Source organism: Pristis pectinata, chromosome 10, assembly GCF_009764475.1.
Source record: "Pristis pectinata isolate sPriPec2 chromosome 10, sPriPec2.1.pri, whole genome shotgun sequence".
NCBI classification, from domain to species: domain Eukaryota; kingdom Metazoa; phylum Chordata; class Chondrichthyes; order Rhinopristiformes; family Pristidae; genus Pristis; species Pristis pectinata.
The window spans coordinates 54,741,174-54,758,621 of record NC_067414.1 but is presented as its reverse complement, the minus strand read 5'-3'; positions in this window follow the sequence as shown (position 1 = coordinate 54,758,621).

The window sequence follows — 17,448 nt, the reverse complement described above, 5'->3', positions numbered from 1 at the left end:
CCCGCCCAGGTCTCTCTAACCAGTGAACACCCCCACATGTTTGAAGGTAATGAGGGAAACTGGCAAGCGACAGCTGCTTATTTTGCACCTAAAAATAGGTAGTCAGCAGTGGAAATTCAAGGAGATGAAGTGAGATTGTAACTTCTTTTCTGACCAAAATCTAAGAAAAGGTATATCTCATACCCTGGCCAACTCATATTCTGCCTACAGCCAACAGCATGAAAATTCAATTTTCCAGTTTTGGGTAATCCACTCCCCCTGTGTTCCTTTCCCACTTCCACCAGTCCACCAGGGTCACTTTCCCTTTGTTCATCTTTTGCATCTCTCTGCCCCTCATTACCTAGACTCATAACCTCCCCCACCTGGTTCCATCTGCTCCTCACTCACGCACCTCTCTACCTGGGTTCTTTCTCTCTTCTTTCATCTTTCCTATCTCCTCCTGCACCTGGTTCCATCTGCCCATCATCACTTCGTTATCTGGTTCCACCTATCTCCTGTCAGTCTCTTGTGATTGCCCTTCCCCCTCCCCAGCTGCCTCATCTTGTTCTACCTATCACCTACCAGCCTCTTGTCTCGCCTGACCACCTCATTTCCATATACTGGCTAGCTTCCCCTTATGCTCTCAATTCTGATGCAGGATCTCGACCTGAAATGTTGACCATCCCTTTGCCTAAACAGATGCTGCTAGACCCACTGTGTTCTTCCAGTAGTTTGTTTTTTGCTCCAGATTCCTGCATTTGCAGTCACTTGTGTCTCTACAAGTATTCAGGTTTGGGTCCACAGCAGCTGTAGGTTCTTTGAAATAAGTGGGGCTTACAGTGAGTGACCTAATGTGTAAATTCCATAGCACAAGTTCCAAAGCAGTTGGAATTGATTTAGACCTGAAAATACCAACTGACATAAACATTTGTCCCCATGTGGGGATGTTTACCTTAATATGGGCACATTGTTTGAAATTCAAGTGGTTAGCCAGAATTTTTGAACTTGTAATTAAGTGAGCTGCCAGTGGAAGTTAAAAGATTTGCTGGAAACCTATGGTAATGATTCAAATGAACTAGCACTGGAAAATTATGGGCAGCCAGCATTTGCTTATTATCACTGTTTTATATGACGTGAAATGTGTTGTTTTGTGGCAGCAGTAGAGTGCAAAGACAAACTATAAATTACAAAATAAATAGTGCAAAAAAAAGGAACAATGAGGTAGTGTTCATGGGTTCATGGACCATTCAGAAATCTGATGACAGAAGGGAAGATGCTGCTCCTGAATCATTGAGTGTGGGTCTTCAGGCTCTTGCACCTTCTCCCTGACGGTAGTAACGAGAAGAGGGCATGTCCCAGATGGTGAAGGTCCTTGGTGGATGGTGCCTTCTTGAGGCACCGCCTCTTGAAGATGTCCTCGGTGGCGAGGAGGGTTGTGTCCATGATGGAGCTGACTGAGTCTACAACCCTCTGCAGCCTCTTGCAATCCTGTACTTTGGAGCCTCCATACCAGGCTGTGATGCAACCAGTCAGAATGCTCTCCACTGTGCATCAATAGAAACTTGCAAGAGTCTTTGGTGACAAACCAAATCTCCTCAAACTCCTAACTAAGTAGAGCTGCTGGTGTGCCACCTTTGTGATTGTGTCAATGTGTTGGGCCCAGGACAGATCCTTGGAGATGTTAACACGCAGGAACTTAAAGCTGTTCACCCTTTCCACCGCTGAGGCCTCAATGAAAGTAATGGTGAGGAGAGTAACTGTTCTCTTGTGCCTCAGTGAAAGAGTGCCTCTTAAGCACCAAATGAGAAATGCAGCTGGAAATTTTATTTAGGTGGAAGTTTACAGGATGTGTGAAGGTAAATGGTTTTAATCCTTTGAGTACTAGATATTCACATTTTATGATTATGAACATCTTTTTTTCCCACTTATTTCAGATAGAAAAGATCATTTAGATTTCTATGTACTGTCATAAAAATAGAGCCAATTTGAAATCCTTTCATTCTTGATATTTTGGTATAAAATATTTCATTTTAATCCTGGTATTTTCATGTCACAGATTTTCTGCTTGCAGCATTTGTTTCCCAAGCCCAACCAGTTTTGAGGTATTCCAAATCCAAATTCACTCTGTACTGAAGAAGGGCTTGATGAGCTGTGTTTATTTTTTTTCTCTGAACAATGTTTCACTAGTAAGCACCTCCTGCTGATATCATGGCCAGGATGAAAAAGGCATTACTTAACAGTTGTTATCAGAATGCTTAGTTGTACCAACTTGGATACCCCGGTTAACTTTTGTGTATCTTGAATCGTGTCAATTATTTGCGGGGCTCACTGAAGGAAAGAACTTACATGGGGAGAGGGACTAGTTGGATTGTTTTTTCACAGAGCCAGTTGAATGGCCTTCTTCCCTGTTGTAACCATCCTGTGGTTCTCTGAAATATGTCACAAGAGAAACATATTCTGCAAAATGGGGTTCTAACTGTATTAACATCTGTTAGCTGAAGGAGATTTTGAAATAATAAATCATTTCTTAAAAATTAATAATTTCAGGATGTTGAGATGCCCCACATAAATTTTCACACCTATGACTACAATATAGCCTGCATTATTTCACTTTTTCCTCATTGAATTTATTTAATATATAATCTAAGCAGTGGTGATTACATTTTTAATTAATGGACCAATTGTAGATGCTGTGGCTCTACATTTGCAAGATTCTAAAATGACTCTCTACTGCTCCAGCCAAATCTTGATAGGTTGGAGGATTGTGTTTGTTTTGTGCTGTGTTAAGTATGTGGCAAGTGTGATTGTTAGACATGCATTCACCTTTCAGGGAAAAGTGTTAATGGCTAGAAGTTGGATTTCAGTCTTTTATGGTACATAAAAGATGTACTGTGTAAAACACTATGGCCCAATCACATGCCCCACAAAAGAAAAATGACGTGAAATTTGTCAAAAATACATCAGAAACAACATTATGGGTGAAAACAGGGCCAGCAGGATTCCCAATGAGAGCTGCATGAGCCACTCCCAACTGCCATGTCCTTGCTGGACCGATCACTGGTGCATATGACTTTGAAGGGACTCATCCCCACAGCAACCAGAACAACTGCATAAGAGGCTGCCATGGAGATGAGGGAAAACACAAATACAAAGAACACACTGAAATTCTGTTGTATGTGGGTACAACCCCAGAGATCATCTGACTCGGTTGAGTCCCATGCCACGAGTGGCCCTCACCACTGTGTGGTGCAGGTTGATCAGTGAGGCAGTGATGGTGGCGTGCATCACTGATGTGCACAGTGTGCAAGGATGCAATCAGCGATGGCTCTTGAGATGTTCTGAGATCTAAAAACTGAGGCAGGCGGATGCCATTTGCAAGACATCAATGCAATGTATGCCTTTTTTTGTGAGTGTTTAACGAAAGCTGTTACACCCCAGATTATGTCTGTGAGAAAGGAAACGTGGTGTCTATCTTGTGACATAAATTGGGTGCACAATTGACAATGGGAAATTGTCAGTTGTGTTAAGGTGAGTTGTGCACACAAGTACTCAGAGACAATTTCCTGATGGGCATGATTTTACTACTACAATCTAACCCAGGTTAAATTGCATTTGTGCACTCTTTGAGCACAATGACATACTTAGTACAACACAGGAGGCTATTTAGTTTATTGCGTTCATCTGGTAGAACAGTCCAATTTCCTCTTTTCCCTACAACTTATCCTTTCTCACATGGCCACCAACTCCCCTTTGGTTCTTTTGCCACTTACCTACAATAAGAGGCAATTTCCAGTAGCCAACTAACCTACCAGTATGTCTTTGAAATGTGGGAGGAAATTGGAGCACCTGGAGGAAACCCTTACAGTTACAGCGAGAATGTGCAAACTCCACACAGACAGCACCCAAGGTCAGGATCAAACGCCAGCCCCTGATGCAATGCTAACTGCTGCACCACCGTGCCACCAATGAAAATGTTCACTAATGGATTCAATTTCTAGGCTTAAATTAGCTTGAGAACAAAATAAACTGGGCATTATAGCTCCCTATACTACATTAGTTCAAAAGTACTTCACTAATTGTAATGTGCTTGGGATATCCTGAAGCCAAGAAAGGTTCTTTATAAATGCATTGTTTATTTCATTCATGTCTTTAAAGATTCATTATCAATAACTAGAGCAAGTAGATTGACAAAGTACATATCAGTACAATTGGCTATAAAATAAGGGCCACTTTTTTTCTTCTTCAGGGCTGGCTTGGAGCACTGTGGCCAATTTTGGTCTTTTTACATGATGGATGGCATTGAGGATTTGAAAAGGGGACAAAGGTAAACCATAAAATTAATTCCCAGTTTGGAGCATATTAGTTATCAAGACTAGCTTAAAGAGCTGGGAGACTCGGTTTGGAGGTGTGCAAGCAAGGGTGATTGGATTGAGGTCAATAAGATGATGAAGGGAAAAATAATATTCATGGATCAGTCTCTGGCCAAACTGGAGACTGCCTTGTTAAAATTAAGTGGGCCAGAGTGATGTCCTGGACTAGTTTTGATTGCCTAAGAATCAAGGAGGTATTTCTGATAGTATTTTCACCAAATTAGCCTTGGCTTTGTTCTGGGTTCTTGTCTCTCTCAGATGATTGCATGATTTCAGATGGGGTAACAACTATACATCTTATGCCATATGGGCTATCACAATTGTGTGAAACAGGCTGAATGGACTAGAGGGTCTTTTCCTGTCAATCATTCTTCATGTACAACAATAGTTGTGATATAAATGAATGATGTGGATGTAGGAGGCATGATCAATATGTTTGCAGATGACACAAAGATCGGTGGAGTTGATAAGGTAATCATAGGCTACAGGGTGAAGTCAATGTGTTGGTGAAATGGGCAGTGAAATGGTAGATAGAGTTTAATCCTGATAAACTTGAGGAGGTGCACTTTGGGACTACTAATAAGGCCAGGGCATTTACCATGAATAGTAGAGTCCTAGGGAATATCGAAGAACAGAGGGACCTTGGTGTACAAGTCCAATGATCCTTGAAGGTGGCGGTACAGGTAGATAACATTTATGGGATACTAGACTTTGTTAGTTGGGGCATCGAGCACAAGAGCGGAGAGCTGATGCTTCAACTTTACAAAACGTTGGTCAGACCTGAGCTGGAGTACTGCGTGAGTCTGGTCACCACACTATAGGAAGGATGTGATGGCACTGGAAAGAGTGCAGACAAAATTCCCTGGGATGGAGCATTTCTGTTATGAGGAAAGACTGGAGAGGCTAGGTCTGTTTTCCCTGGAGCAGAGGAGATTAAAAGGGGACATGATTGTGGCATATAAAATTGAGGGGTATAGGAAACTACTTGCCATATCAGAGGTAGATAAAACCAGGGACATAGATTTAAGGTAAGGGATAAGAGATTTAGAGGGGATCTAGGGGGGACCTTTTTAACCCAGAGAATGGTGAGTACCCAGAATACACTGCCTGAGAGAATGGTGGAAGCAGAGTTGCTGATGGCATTTAAGAAGTGTCTGGATGAGCACTTGAATTGCTGAGGCACAGAAGGCTAGGGGCCAAGTGCTGGAAGATAGGATTAATAGGGATGGGTGCCCACCGGTCGTTGTGGATGTGGTGGGCTGAATGGCCTGTTTCCATTCTGTATGACTCTATCTTGTATTTGTTTAACATCTTTAAAGTCAAGGAAGATCTGTGCCAATTGTCTGCTGTTGTCATATGCATTGTTGTTGGTCTGAGAATTCACTTTTCAAAGCTTTGTTGCCATTTATTATGAATCCTACCTACATGTTATGAAGTGTGAAGTCATTTCAATTTGGGTTACTTCAATATCATTCTCAGTTAATAAGTGAAATAAATTTGCCCAGCATTAGTAATAAGCAATGGCAATCTTAAATGAGTAGAGTTTTTATTAGCAGATTTGTTCTTTTGCAAATTTATGATGTCAAGATATTCCTTTTTAAGGGGTAAGTGGATGAATACAATGCCACCAATTACCAGTTTAATGAATTGTATATGCTACATTCTTGATTCTAATATGCATTTTATAGGAGACCCTAGCAGAAAAGAAAACATTCACACTTAATTCCAGAAAGAAAACTTTTCTATTTTCTATCTGCTTGTCATCTCCTTATTTTATCACAGTTATCATGTAAGTGGCCCTTGGATTCAGGACATCAGAACTGGTAATAACTTTGAGATTACATCACCATCAATTATTCTTTACAGGAAGGAAGCAATTCATTGGCAGACAGTGTTTGTGAACTTATCTGTGAAGCAATCTCTACTGGACTTCCTTGAGTCTCATAACACAAGCATGTATAATAAACAATCGTCAGCACAAACAACAAGCTGACAGTATAAGGCCTATTAGGGGGGCATGTTAGAAACTGGAGACTGTAAATTCAAGTCAAGTTCCCAGGACAATGACTCAGAGTGCCTCTTTCAAATATCTATAAAGTTCCTGTCATTTACTTTAACTTACATAATGGTTCCCAGCTCGGAGCAAATGGATGATCGTGAGTCACAGTAAGTGATCAGATAATCATCAATGAAAGCAATGGTTAGAAGCTGGGCGTGATGGTATTTGAAGCAATCATCAGTGCTACAGTTTGACCCTTACAGATGTACCTTTTTTAAAAAGTTCAGAAAAAAAATCAAACCAAAGGTTGTTTTGCTGTTTTATGTACCTGCTTTTTGTACAAACAGCATTTTTTTCCAGTTTATTTATAGAGTTCAGATTAACTTCATGTTGGTTGTAAAGCCACGACTTTGAAGTGGTAGTGCTGATTTTCTAGCAGAGTAAACTGTTATTGATCTCCATAGTATCCTGGATGGCTTTAATGAGAAGCTAGATGGATGCATCAATTATGTGAGTTTGAATCTCTGCTGCTAATGGATGAATTTGCTCACAAGGGAACCAAAGTTTTTTGATGTCCGAACTTGCTAGTTTGGTTGTTGTAAAGTATTCTGAGTTTCCTTGCTGCTTTACAGGAGATGAGTCAAACTTCTTCTTTACCAACATTTCCCTGAGTTTGTTTAATTCATTCACATTTATTGCCCAAGTCTAATTGCCATAGAGCCAAGTGACTTTTTAAGCCATTTCAGCTGGCATTGTAAGTCAACAAATCACATTGTCCATGGTAATATGTATACCCTGTGGATATCCATACCATCATTTTGCACCGTACCAGTCTGCTTCAGTTAGGATTTGCTTATTTTCAAAGAATAATTCTTCATATTGTAGATTTGAGCTTTGCAGGCACATTTGCCAAACCATTGGATAATTATTCTTCTAAAGAGATATATGACAAGGTGATTATTTTTATGCTATATGGAATATTAATGTAAAACAGGATTCATCCTGAATGATTTGTCATGGCACTGTATCTAACAGCATCAAATCATAGAATATTTTAGTGAAAAATTGAAAAGAATACTTTTGGAAGCATAGTACAATGTTTTGAAAACAGAAGTTTTACTGTAATTCTTTAACATGTATGGTGAACAAAATCTTAACCAAAACAGCTACCTAAATCCTGTGGTTACAAAAGCAGGCAAGTAATAAGTAACACACCTTCAGGGTCCTCTAAACCTTTCAGTCATTTCAAGGCACAAGTCAGAGATGTGATGGAATAGTTTCTATTTATCTGAATGAGCACAGCTTCAACAAAACTCAAAGTTTAACATTTTCTAGAACCAAGCAGTCCTCTTGATTGGCTCCTCATCCAGCACCAGAATATTTATTTATTTCAATCCTGTGCACACAAGCTGCAATGTGTACTGTCTACAAAATGTGCTGTAGAAACTTGCCAAGGCTTCTTTGAAGGTACTTCCAAACTAATGACCTCTACCACTACAGAGGACAAGTATAGCAGCTGCATGGGAACGCTGCTCCGATGTTCTGCTTCAAGTCAAGCACCATTCTGGAAATATAATACTGTTCCATCATCATCACTGGGTCAAAAGCCAGAAAGCTCTTGCCTAACAGCAAGATTACCTTCAGCACATGAATTATAGTATTTTAAGAAGGCTGCTTACCATTTTCTTGAGGGCATTTAGGAATAGACAACTACAGTTGGCCATGACACTTGTATCCAATGAATAAATAAAACAACACAAGTTGTAATTGTTGCATAATAAAAACAACACACACATAAACGTACCCATTAAATCATTACAAAAAGTTATTAATTGCTGTTATTACTGTAAATATTTGCATTGTTTCACCCAGGTGAAATGCAAGAAATGCTAGAGGAAATTTTACAAATAGGTACTTCAAGTACAGAGCTTTTCACAACAGGACAAGCTTAATATACCAGCTGGTCTTTATCTTGCTGCCAGTTTTGGATGTTCATCTGGTGCAGTGCCTCACTGAATTCCCAATATGTACTTTAATTACACATTACTTTAGAAGTGCTAATTCATAGACTGAACTTGGTTGTTTTTACCCACAAAAAGCAATTAAAGTCAAATTTCAGTAACAATAGATCAGCTTGCCTCTGCCAATTGTGTCAAAGGTCAGAGGAAACATCAGAGCTTGTTGAAACATCTACGCACAACAACCTGCTCTCTGGTTGCAAATTTGGTTTCACAATAAATTGGCTTGAAATGTTGAATGTCCCTACCAGGTGGAATTTCTGATCAGCCAGCTTGCAGAATGGCCATGCAAGGGCCAGGCCATCATGCAGGGATCCACTTCACTAGATTATGTCAACATTCACGATGGACATTAGTCCAAAATTATTCCACAAGATTGAGTAATGAGTTGCATGATGTATCTTGTTAGTGAACTCTGAATTAATTTGCTGACCACAGTTCTTCTCTTTCTAATTTGTGTTCTTACTATTTAAAACCCTGCATTGGAGACCTTCAATTTACCAGGTCAGTTTCATGAAAGTTAGGAGCAAACGTGCCCTTTGGGAATTTTCTGCCATTAATACTGGAGGTGCATTGTGTGCTCAATCCATATGTAATCTGGACACCTATGGTTAGTGATGCTGAAAGGTTGCTGTCCACTATATTACCAAAGGCTGACATAAAGGCTTCCAAGACCATTTTACTGATATAATAGAAGGAAGCCTATTGATCCATTGAGTCCATGCCAGCTCCCAGAACAATTCCATTGGTACCAATCCCTCATTTGTTCCCTGTAACCCATTTTCTTTCACATGCTCACCAGCTTCACCCTTATTCTCTTACACCATTTACACTCGGGGTGATTTACCATGGCCAATTAACCTTCCTTTCAGCATGTTTTTGGGGTATGGGAGGAAACCAGACCACTTGGAAGCAATCCATGGTCACAGGAAGAATGTGAAGACTCCATACAGAAGGCATTGGAGGGCAGGATTGAATCCAGATCTTTGGAGCTCTGAGGCAGCAGCACAGCTTGTCACCTGGCAAATGCATAAAGGAGGCACATTAATTGTTTTAGGAGTACGTTCCCAGAATTGGGTTGACCTCAATAGACCTGTTGCCAGGTCAGCTACATTTAGGATCACCAAGCCCATATGCAACCTATCAAGTGATCCTTAAGTTTTTCAAAACGAACCACCATCAAACTGTTAAAGTTCTTTTTAGAAACACCTATATGCAGAGTTGAGAGGATAAACAATCTTTGACTTTGTATGTTTAATGACTGTTGTATATCCTTGTTCAGCTCCTCCTATTGGTTTCCCTCTCTGCCAATTGCCAGCCCCTGCTTGATTGATTGTCTCCATTCCCAGATCTCTCCTGATTATCTTTGCCCATAACAACTCTGATTGCTTGTGAAAATGAACTCCTGCAAATAACAGATAGGAAGCTAGGAGTAGCTGTGGAACAAGGAAAAGTCATCTTCTTGTTCCCTTCAACCAAGGTCACATCTTTCCAATAACAGGTACAATGCAAAGTTCACAAGCTGATCTTGGCGAGACTCCAAACTCCACATCAGCCACCTTGAGCAATGGATAAGCCAAAAGGTGTGGCTTGGCCTATTTCTTGCTGCAGTCACAGGTCTTGTGTTGTGGTGTTGCCCTTTTTACCATATTAGTTATTGACCGGCAAACTTGGATACAGAGACAGTTTGGAGGCTTATAGGTGATCTTTTTTCTGCACCACTTCAGGAAGCTGCTCAGTCACTCTAAAGCCCATGCTGATCCCACTGCCAAATCTGTAGATCCCACCTGCCCAACCCAATCCTGAGCCTCAACACCAATGGTCTGCAAGGATTGGCCATGAATATCAATAGATCTTTGAAGACTGGAGTTGAGTCTGTTGCCTTCCCTCCTCCAATATCTACACATTAAGTGTATCAGACAGCTGCTTCATGGATGTAAAGCACATCTCAATTCTCTGATTCTAAGTGTACATGTAACACCAGCCACTGCCCAACCTTACCCGACCGATTCTATGAGCACTAGGCCTGCAGAGTAAAGGCTGGTTAACTGACACAGAATCATAGAATGATTACAGCACGGAAGGAGGCCATTCAGCCCATTAAGTCTGTACTGGCTTGATGTAAGACGAATCACGTATTCACGTGAATGGTGTATTTCCCCAATGCAGTCTATCCTCTTAGGAAAAACAGTTAATGAATTTCAGATTAAATCACCTTCATTGTGTGTACATGAATATCCCAATATGAAATTGAAATACTTTGGTTAGGATTGGAATTGGGGGAAAAAATGGGAGGTTGGGTGGGGGGGGGGGGGGGGCGCGGTCATGATAACAAGATTAGAAAATAGAAAATTTTAAAAGTTCAGATTAATTGCAAATTCAACAACACTGAGTTTGAGAAATTTATCATTTATCCATTACTTACAGCTGCAACAGAGATAGTGAAAGTTGAGTTTATTATCATATGCACATGTATGCACAGGTATAATGAAAAACTTACTTGCAGCAGCATCATATGCACATAATGATTATTACAGAATACTTCCCAAGTCATCAGAATTGAAATGCTCTATTATTGCACCCCTACTCTCCCCATTTGGAAATGTTAGGACGTGCAATGTTTTTATTCCTGAAAGTTTTAGTATGGATAGATAAGTGTATCAATGATATTGAAACTGTTTGCTGCTGTTGTTATTGAACCAATGAGGAAATGAATGAATGAATGAAAGAATTGGAATTGGTTTATTATTGTCACATGTACCGAGATACAGTGGAAAGCTTGTCTTGCATACTGTTCATACAGATCAATTCATTACACAGTGCATTGAGGTAGTACAAGGTAAAACAATAACAGAATGCAGAATAAAGTGTAACAGCTGCAGAGAAATTGAAGTGCAGGTAGACAATAAGGTGCAAGGTCATAATGAAGTAGATTGTAGAGTCCATCTTGTCATTACTAGGGAACCATTCAATAGTCTTATAACAGCAGGGTAGAAGCTGACCTTGAGCCTGGTGGTACGTGCTTTCAGGCTTTTGTATCTTCTGCCCAATGGGAGAGGGGAGAAGAGAGAATATCCCAGGTTGGTGGGGTCTTTGATTATGCTGGCTGCTTTTCCAAGGCAGCGAGAAGTATAGAGTCCATGGAGGGGAGGATGGTTTCTGTAATGTGCTGAGCTGTGTACACAACTCTTTACAGTTTCTTGTGGTCACGGCAGAGCAGTTGCCATATCAAGCCGTGATGCATCCAGATAGGATGCTTTCTATGGTGTATCGATTAAAAATTGCTGAGGGTTGACGGGGGACTTGCCAAATTTGTTTAGCCTCCTGAGGAAGTAGAGGCACTGGTGAGCTTTCTTGACTGTGGTGTCTATGTGGTTGGACCAGAACAGGCTATTGGTGATGTTCACTCCTAGGAACTTGAAGCTCTCAACCCTCTCGACCACAGCACCGTTGATGTAGTCAGGAGCGTGTGCATCACCCTCCTTCCTGAAGTCAATGACCAGCTCTTTTGTTTTGCTGACATAGAGTGTCACTAAGCTCTCTATCTCCCTCCTGTACTAAAGGAGGTGGCTCTAGAAATTGTGGATGCATTGGTGATCATTTTCCGATGTTCCGTAGATTCGGGGTCAGTTCCTGAGGATTGGAGAATGGCTAATGTTATCCCACTTTTTAAGAAAGGAGGGAGGGAGAAAACGGGGAACTATCGTCCAGTTAGCCTAACATCTGTGGTGGGGAAGATGCTAGAGTCCATTATTAAGGATGAGATAGTGGCATATTTGGATAGCAATGATGGGATTGGGTCGAGTCAACATGGATTTACCAAGGGCAAATCATGCTTGACTAATCTACTGGAGTTTTTTGAGGATGTAACCAGGAAAATAGACGAGGGAGATTCAGTGGATGTTGTATACCTCGACTTTCAGAAGGCATTTGATAAAGTGCCGCACAGGAGATTGGTGGGTAAAATTAGGGCTCATGGAATTGGGGGGCAGGTTTTAACATGGATAGAAAACTGGTTGGCGGATAGGAAACAAAGGGTAGGGGTGAATGGATGTTTCTCAGAATGGCAGGCCGTGACTAGTGGGGTGCCACAGGGCTTTGGTGCTGGGACCGCAGCTGTTTACCATCTATGTTGATGATTTAGATGAAGGCATTGTGAATAACATTAGCAAGTTTGCTGATGATACAAAGTTGGGTGGCAGTGCGACATGTGTAGAGGAAGTTAGGAGAATTCAAGGTGATTTGGATAGGTTGGGTAAGTGGGCAGATACTTGGCAGATGAAGTTTAATGTGGATAAGTGTGAGGTTATCCACTTTGGGAGCAGGAACAGGAAGGCAGATTATTATCTGAATGGTGTGGAGTTAGGTAAGGGGGAAATACAAAGGGATCTAGGAGTCCTTGTTCATCAGTCACTGAAAGTGAATGAGCAAGTGCAGCAGGCAGTGATGAAGGCTAATGGAATGTTGGCCTGTATTACAAGGGGAATTGAGTACAAAAGCAAAGAGGTTCTTTTGCATTTGTACAGGGCCCTGGTGAGACCACTCATGGAGTATTGTGTACAGTTTTGGTCTCCAGGGCTAAGGAAGGACATCCTGGCTATAGAGGGCGTGCAGCGTAGGTTTACAAGGTTAATTCCGGGGATGTCGGGACTGTCTTATGCCGAGAGGTTGGAGAGACTGGGATTGTACACGATGGAATTGAGAAGATTGAGAGGGGATCTGATTGAAACATACAGGATTATTAAGGGATTGGACAAGATAGAGACAGGAAATATGTTCCAGATGTTGGGGAAGTCCAGGACCAGGGAGCATGATTTAAGAATAAAGGCTAGGCCATTTAGGACAGAAGTGAGGAAAAACTTCTTCTCCCAGAGGGTTGTGAATTTGTGGAATGCACTGCCTCAGAGGGCAGTGGAGGCCAATTCTCTGGGCACTTTCAAGAAGGAGCTAGATAGGTTTCTTATAGATAGGGGAATCGAGGGATATGGGGACAAGGCAGGAACAGGATATTGATTGTTGATCAGCCATGATCTCAAAATGGCGGTGCAGACTCGAAGGGCCGAATGGTCTACTTCTGCTCCTATTGTCTATTTGAGGTACAGCCCACTACGGTGGTATCATCTGCAAACTTGTAAGTGGAGTTAGAGCAGAATCTGGCCACGCAGTCATGAATGTATGGGGAGTAGAGTAGGGGGCTGAGGATGCAGCCTTGTGGAGCACCAGTATTGAGAATAATCAGTATTGAGGAGGTGTTGCTGCCTATCCTTATTGCTTGTAGTCTGTTAGTCAGGAAATCAAGGGTCCAGCTGCAGAGGGAGATGTTGACTTCTAGGAAATTCATTTGAAAGAAACTTGTAGAATTTTTACAGACACAGATGGGTGAACAATTACCTGTGAGTATAATTGCAGATCCATAAGAAATATCAAGCCAAAATTCTGGTCTTTTGACCCATCTAGATAACTGAAACAACAATTGCAATCTACAAACCTCCTATTGGAGTTCAATCATTAGTCTGTGTGTCGCTGAACTGAATAAATTCAGAGTAAATGCCTCAGTGTATACAAGCCACCTTTCACAGACACTGCCAAGTTCAGGGATAGAATAGTTTCTTTATTTTCTCATCATTTTCTCTCCCTTCTGTTAATCATAAGGCCTTCCTTTCTGTTTTAGCCTTCACAAGGACTTGGCTGAGGGACAACACGGGGAGCCAGTAAGCGCAGGAGTAAAATCTAGCCAAGATGTCTGATACTTAAGCTTGACATCATCTACTCACTACTTTCTGATTTACCTTAACCTCTACTGTCTCAATCTTGATGACAAAGTCTACCTTTCCCCCACACCTTCATTTGAGTTTTACAATGTCAATTGAGCACACCTTCAATCGATCTGCTATTAATGGCATACACTTTTGAAAGTAACTACATGGTACCAAAAGTGTATTGTACATCTGCAGTGAAGTGAACTTTTTATTAACTCACAAGGAATGAGTATGTGACCGTCTAAGCATCACACAGATGTTGTATTTGACAGCAGTTTTGGAGGTAGCAACATGAATACTAGAGACACGAAATTCTGCAGATGCCGGAATCTGGAGCAATACACAAAAAGTGCTGGAGGAACACAGCAGGTCAGGCAGCATCTATGGAGGGAAATATCCAGGTGAGAGAGGGAAGGTAGGTAGGTGGGTGGGGTGGGGGGGGGGAGATGTAATAAGCTGAAAGGTGATGGGTAGAAGAGGCAAAGGGCTGAAGAAGGAGGAATCCGGTAGGAGAGGGTAGTGGACCATGGAATAAAGGATGGGGGAGGGGAGGAGAGGAGATGGGCAGGTCATCAAGGCGGGGAAGGGAGCCACAGGAATAAGGGAAGACAAAGGGTTGGGGGGGGGGAGGGGGAAGGAAAAGGAAAAGAAGGGATGGGGTTACCGGAAGTTAGAGAAATCGATGTTGAGGCCATCAGGCTGGAGACTCTCAAGGCAGAATATGAGGTGTTGTTCCTCCAACATGAATATTAAATGTTTTTTGGTGAATGTTGCCTAGAGACTTGGTGGAGATGAGTGGAACAAAAGAGACCACTTTGGGATCCTAGTGTGGATAAATAAACAGGTCTACGTATACTTTGCCTTATCAATAGCCATGGTAATTTTATATTAACAAGGCAATTTGCAAATATTAGAGTTAATTTATGATCCTGCTCCCAGTTCATTGGGACAATTAAATGGATGGACCTGTTTTAGCCAGAAGCCCCCCCCACCCCCCAATTAATACTTGGTATTGAATGGTCTAATCTGCAGCCCTTAAAAGGACGGATAAAGGTCCCTGTGGCTTCTTGTGAAGGCTAAAGCAGAAAAGATGGCTTTATGATTAACAGAACGGAAAGAAAAGAATGAGAAAATAAAGAAACTATTCTATCCCTGCATTTGATAGTGTCTGTGAAATGTGGCTTACACACACTGAGGCAACTACACTAAATGTATTTAATTCAGTGACATACAGGTAATGAATGAACTCTGATGGGGGTGTGTGTTGCAATTGTTGATCCATGTGGATAACTGAAACAAAAGACCAGAATATGTTGACTAGATATCCCTTACGGATTTGGAATTATATCTTTCAGGAATTGTTCACCAACTGTAATTGCCAAAATTCTCCAAGTATCTTTAAAATGCATTTCTTTCTTTCATTTACTCCTTGGTTTATAACAGTAGCAGAAAACTAATGATATTGGATTTTTGTATGGCCACGAGTGAGGTTAATGGACAAGTCATTGGCTCATTGTCAGCCCATTTTCACACCACCCTTTTTTGAAATTACCTTTTCATTAACATCCCACTTTGCACTATACTCACCCCATGCCCCTCTCTCAAACCAAACTTTGCTGTTGAACTTTTGCCTTGGCTCCTCTGAGGCATCACTAGATTTCCTGTCCCTACTCCTCTGACTGGTGAGTTACATTCATGCACTAGTTCATTGCTTGCCGTTCAGCTTTATGCAGAAGAAGGCCAACCATTAAACAGCTTCAGATTTCCTTCACACATCCTGCCTCTTTCTCTATACGCATTAAGTATTACCACCGGTATGAAAAGTAATCTATCATTCAGCATTCTTTACCAGCTTTTACAACAACAGTTCTAAACTTATTATAATAACCAAATAAGAATATATTTGGTTAAAATAACCATCATATATCAAGATTACTTCTCAAAATGTTGGTAAACTATATAGTACAAATCTTTTAAAACTGTTGGTGAAACTTTTCTTCAGAACTTGGATTTCTAGCAGACCACAATACTTCAGCCTCAAAGGCTACATTAAGATGACTTTTTCAACACTTTCATAAATCTTTGAAGGTTTACACATTTTTAATGTGTGTAGGAATGAAAACAATCAATGTTGTAACAGTGACTCAAAAAAAGTTCAGAACTGCTAACCATGGCCTTATAAACATTTTACAGCCTGGGCGTCCGTGCCTGATATATGACATTAGGAATGTCAATGTTTAATCAGGCTTTTGACAGGTAAAAGGCAGTGAGAAGAGGACAGTTTGTTCTCATAAGTTGTGCTGTTTCTGTGCCACATGTTTGTTTTGGAATCAAATGAATAACATTGTATGCGGAGAGGAAATTAAAAATGCAGGGTTGTAATTTACAGTGGAGCGGGAACCAGATTTACAGACCCTTTCTGCTTAAATTCCAGCTCCAAATGTACCACAGCTGAAACACAGCTAGGCTTCAGTACTGGCAATAACACCAGAGTTAAAATTACCACCTCTTAACTGCTGCCAAGCACAGCCCGTTATGCTGTTCAAAGGCAAAAAGCTTATGATAATTATGGAGTGCTTGCTAGTGGTCTTCAGTTAATTAACTTGAGAGACAACATTTCATTTCCACGGGGGAGTTCAACACTACGGGAGGCCAAATCTTCCGTTTATAATTCCCTGCACATATGAAAAAAATCTTCTGCAATTCCTTAGTATGTGTGGTAGGCTGCATTGAAACTATTTTCAAGGAGGCTTTAATAAAATGAGGCACATAAACTGTTTACAAACAAATCCAGTTTCATCTCTGAGCACAGAATATCTCTGGTAAAAGCAAAATGAGGTTAAATATGAAAGATTATGGGGAGACGTTATGGTAGAAACTGCATAGTATTCCTGAGATCGATACATCTATTATAGTTTGTTCAGGATGGTGAAAGATCCATATAAGAACAGATATCCAAAGAAAACATAGAAATAATGGGACCCTTCACACCTTTTCTCATTTTGTGCCATTTTATGCTTTCAATATTTCTTCACAAATAAATAACTTCATTCCTCCAATAGCAGACAATAGCAGCAATGAGTAACTTGCCCTCAATTCTGTTGAGGGCAAGTTACTCAGTTCTCCAGGGATCCCAGGAGGTCCATAGGTACATTTGAACTTTGATGCAATTTTTCTTCACTGATAATATTTTGCGTGTGCAAGAATCCTTGAAGGAGACAGGATGTGTAGACTTCCACAAAAAAAAATCCTCAGGAATTGTTTGTTTCCAGGTTTACATTATTTTCCCATGTCCAAGTCGACTCATTCTTCAGATCTCCACA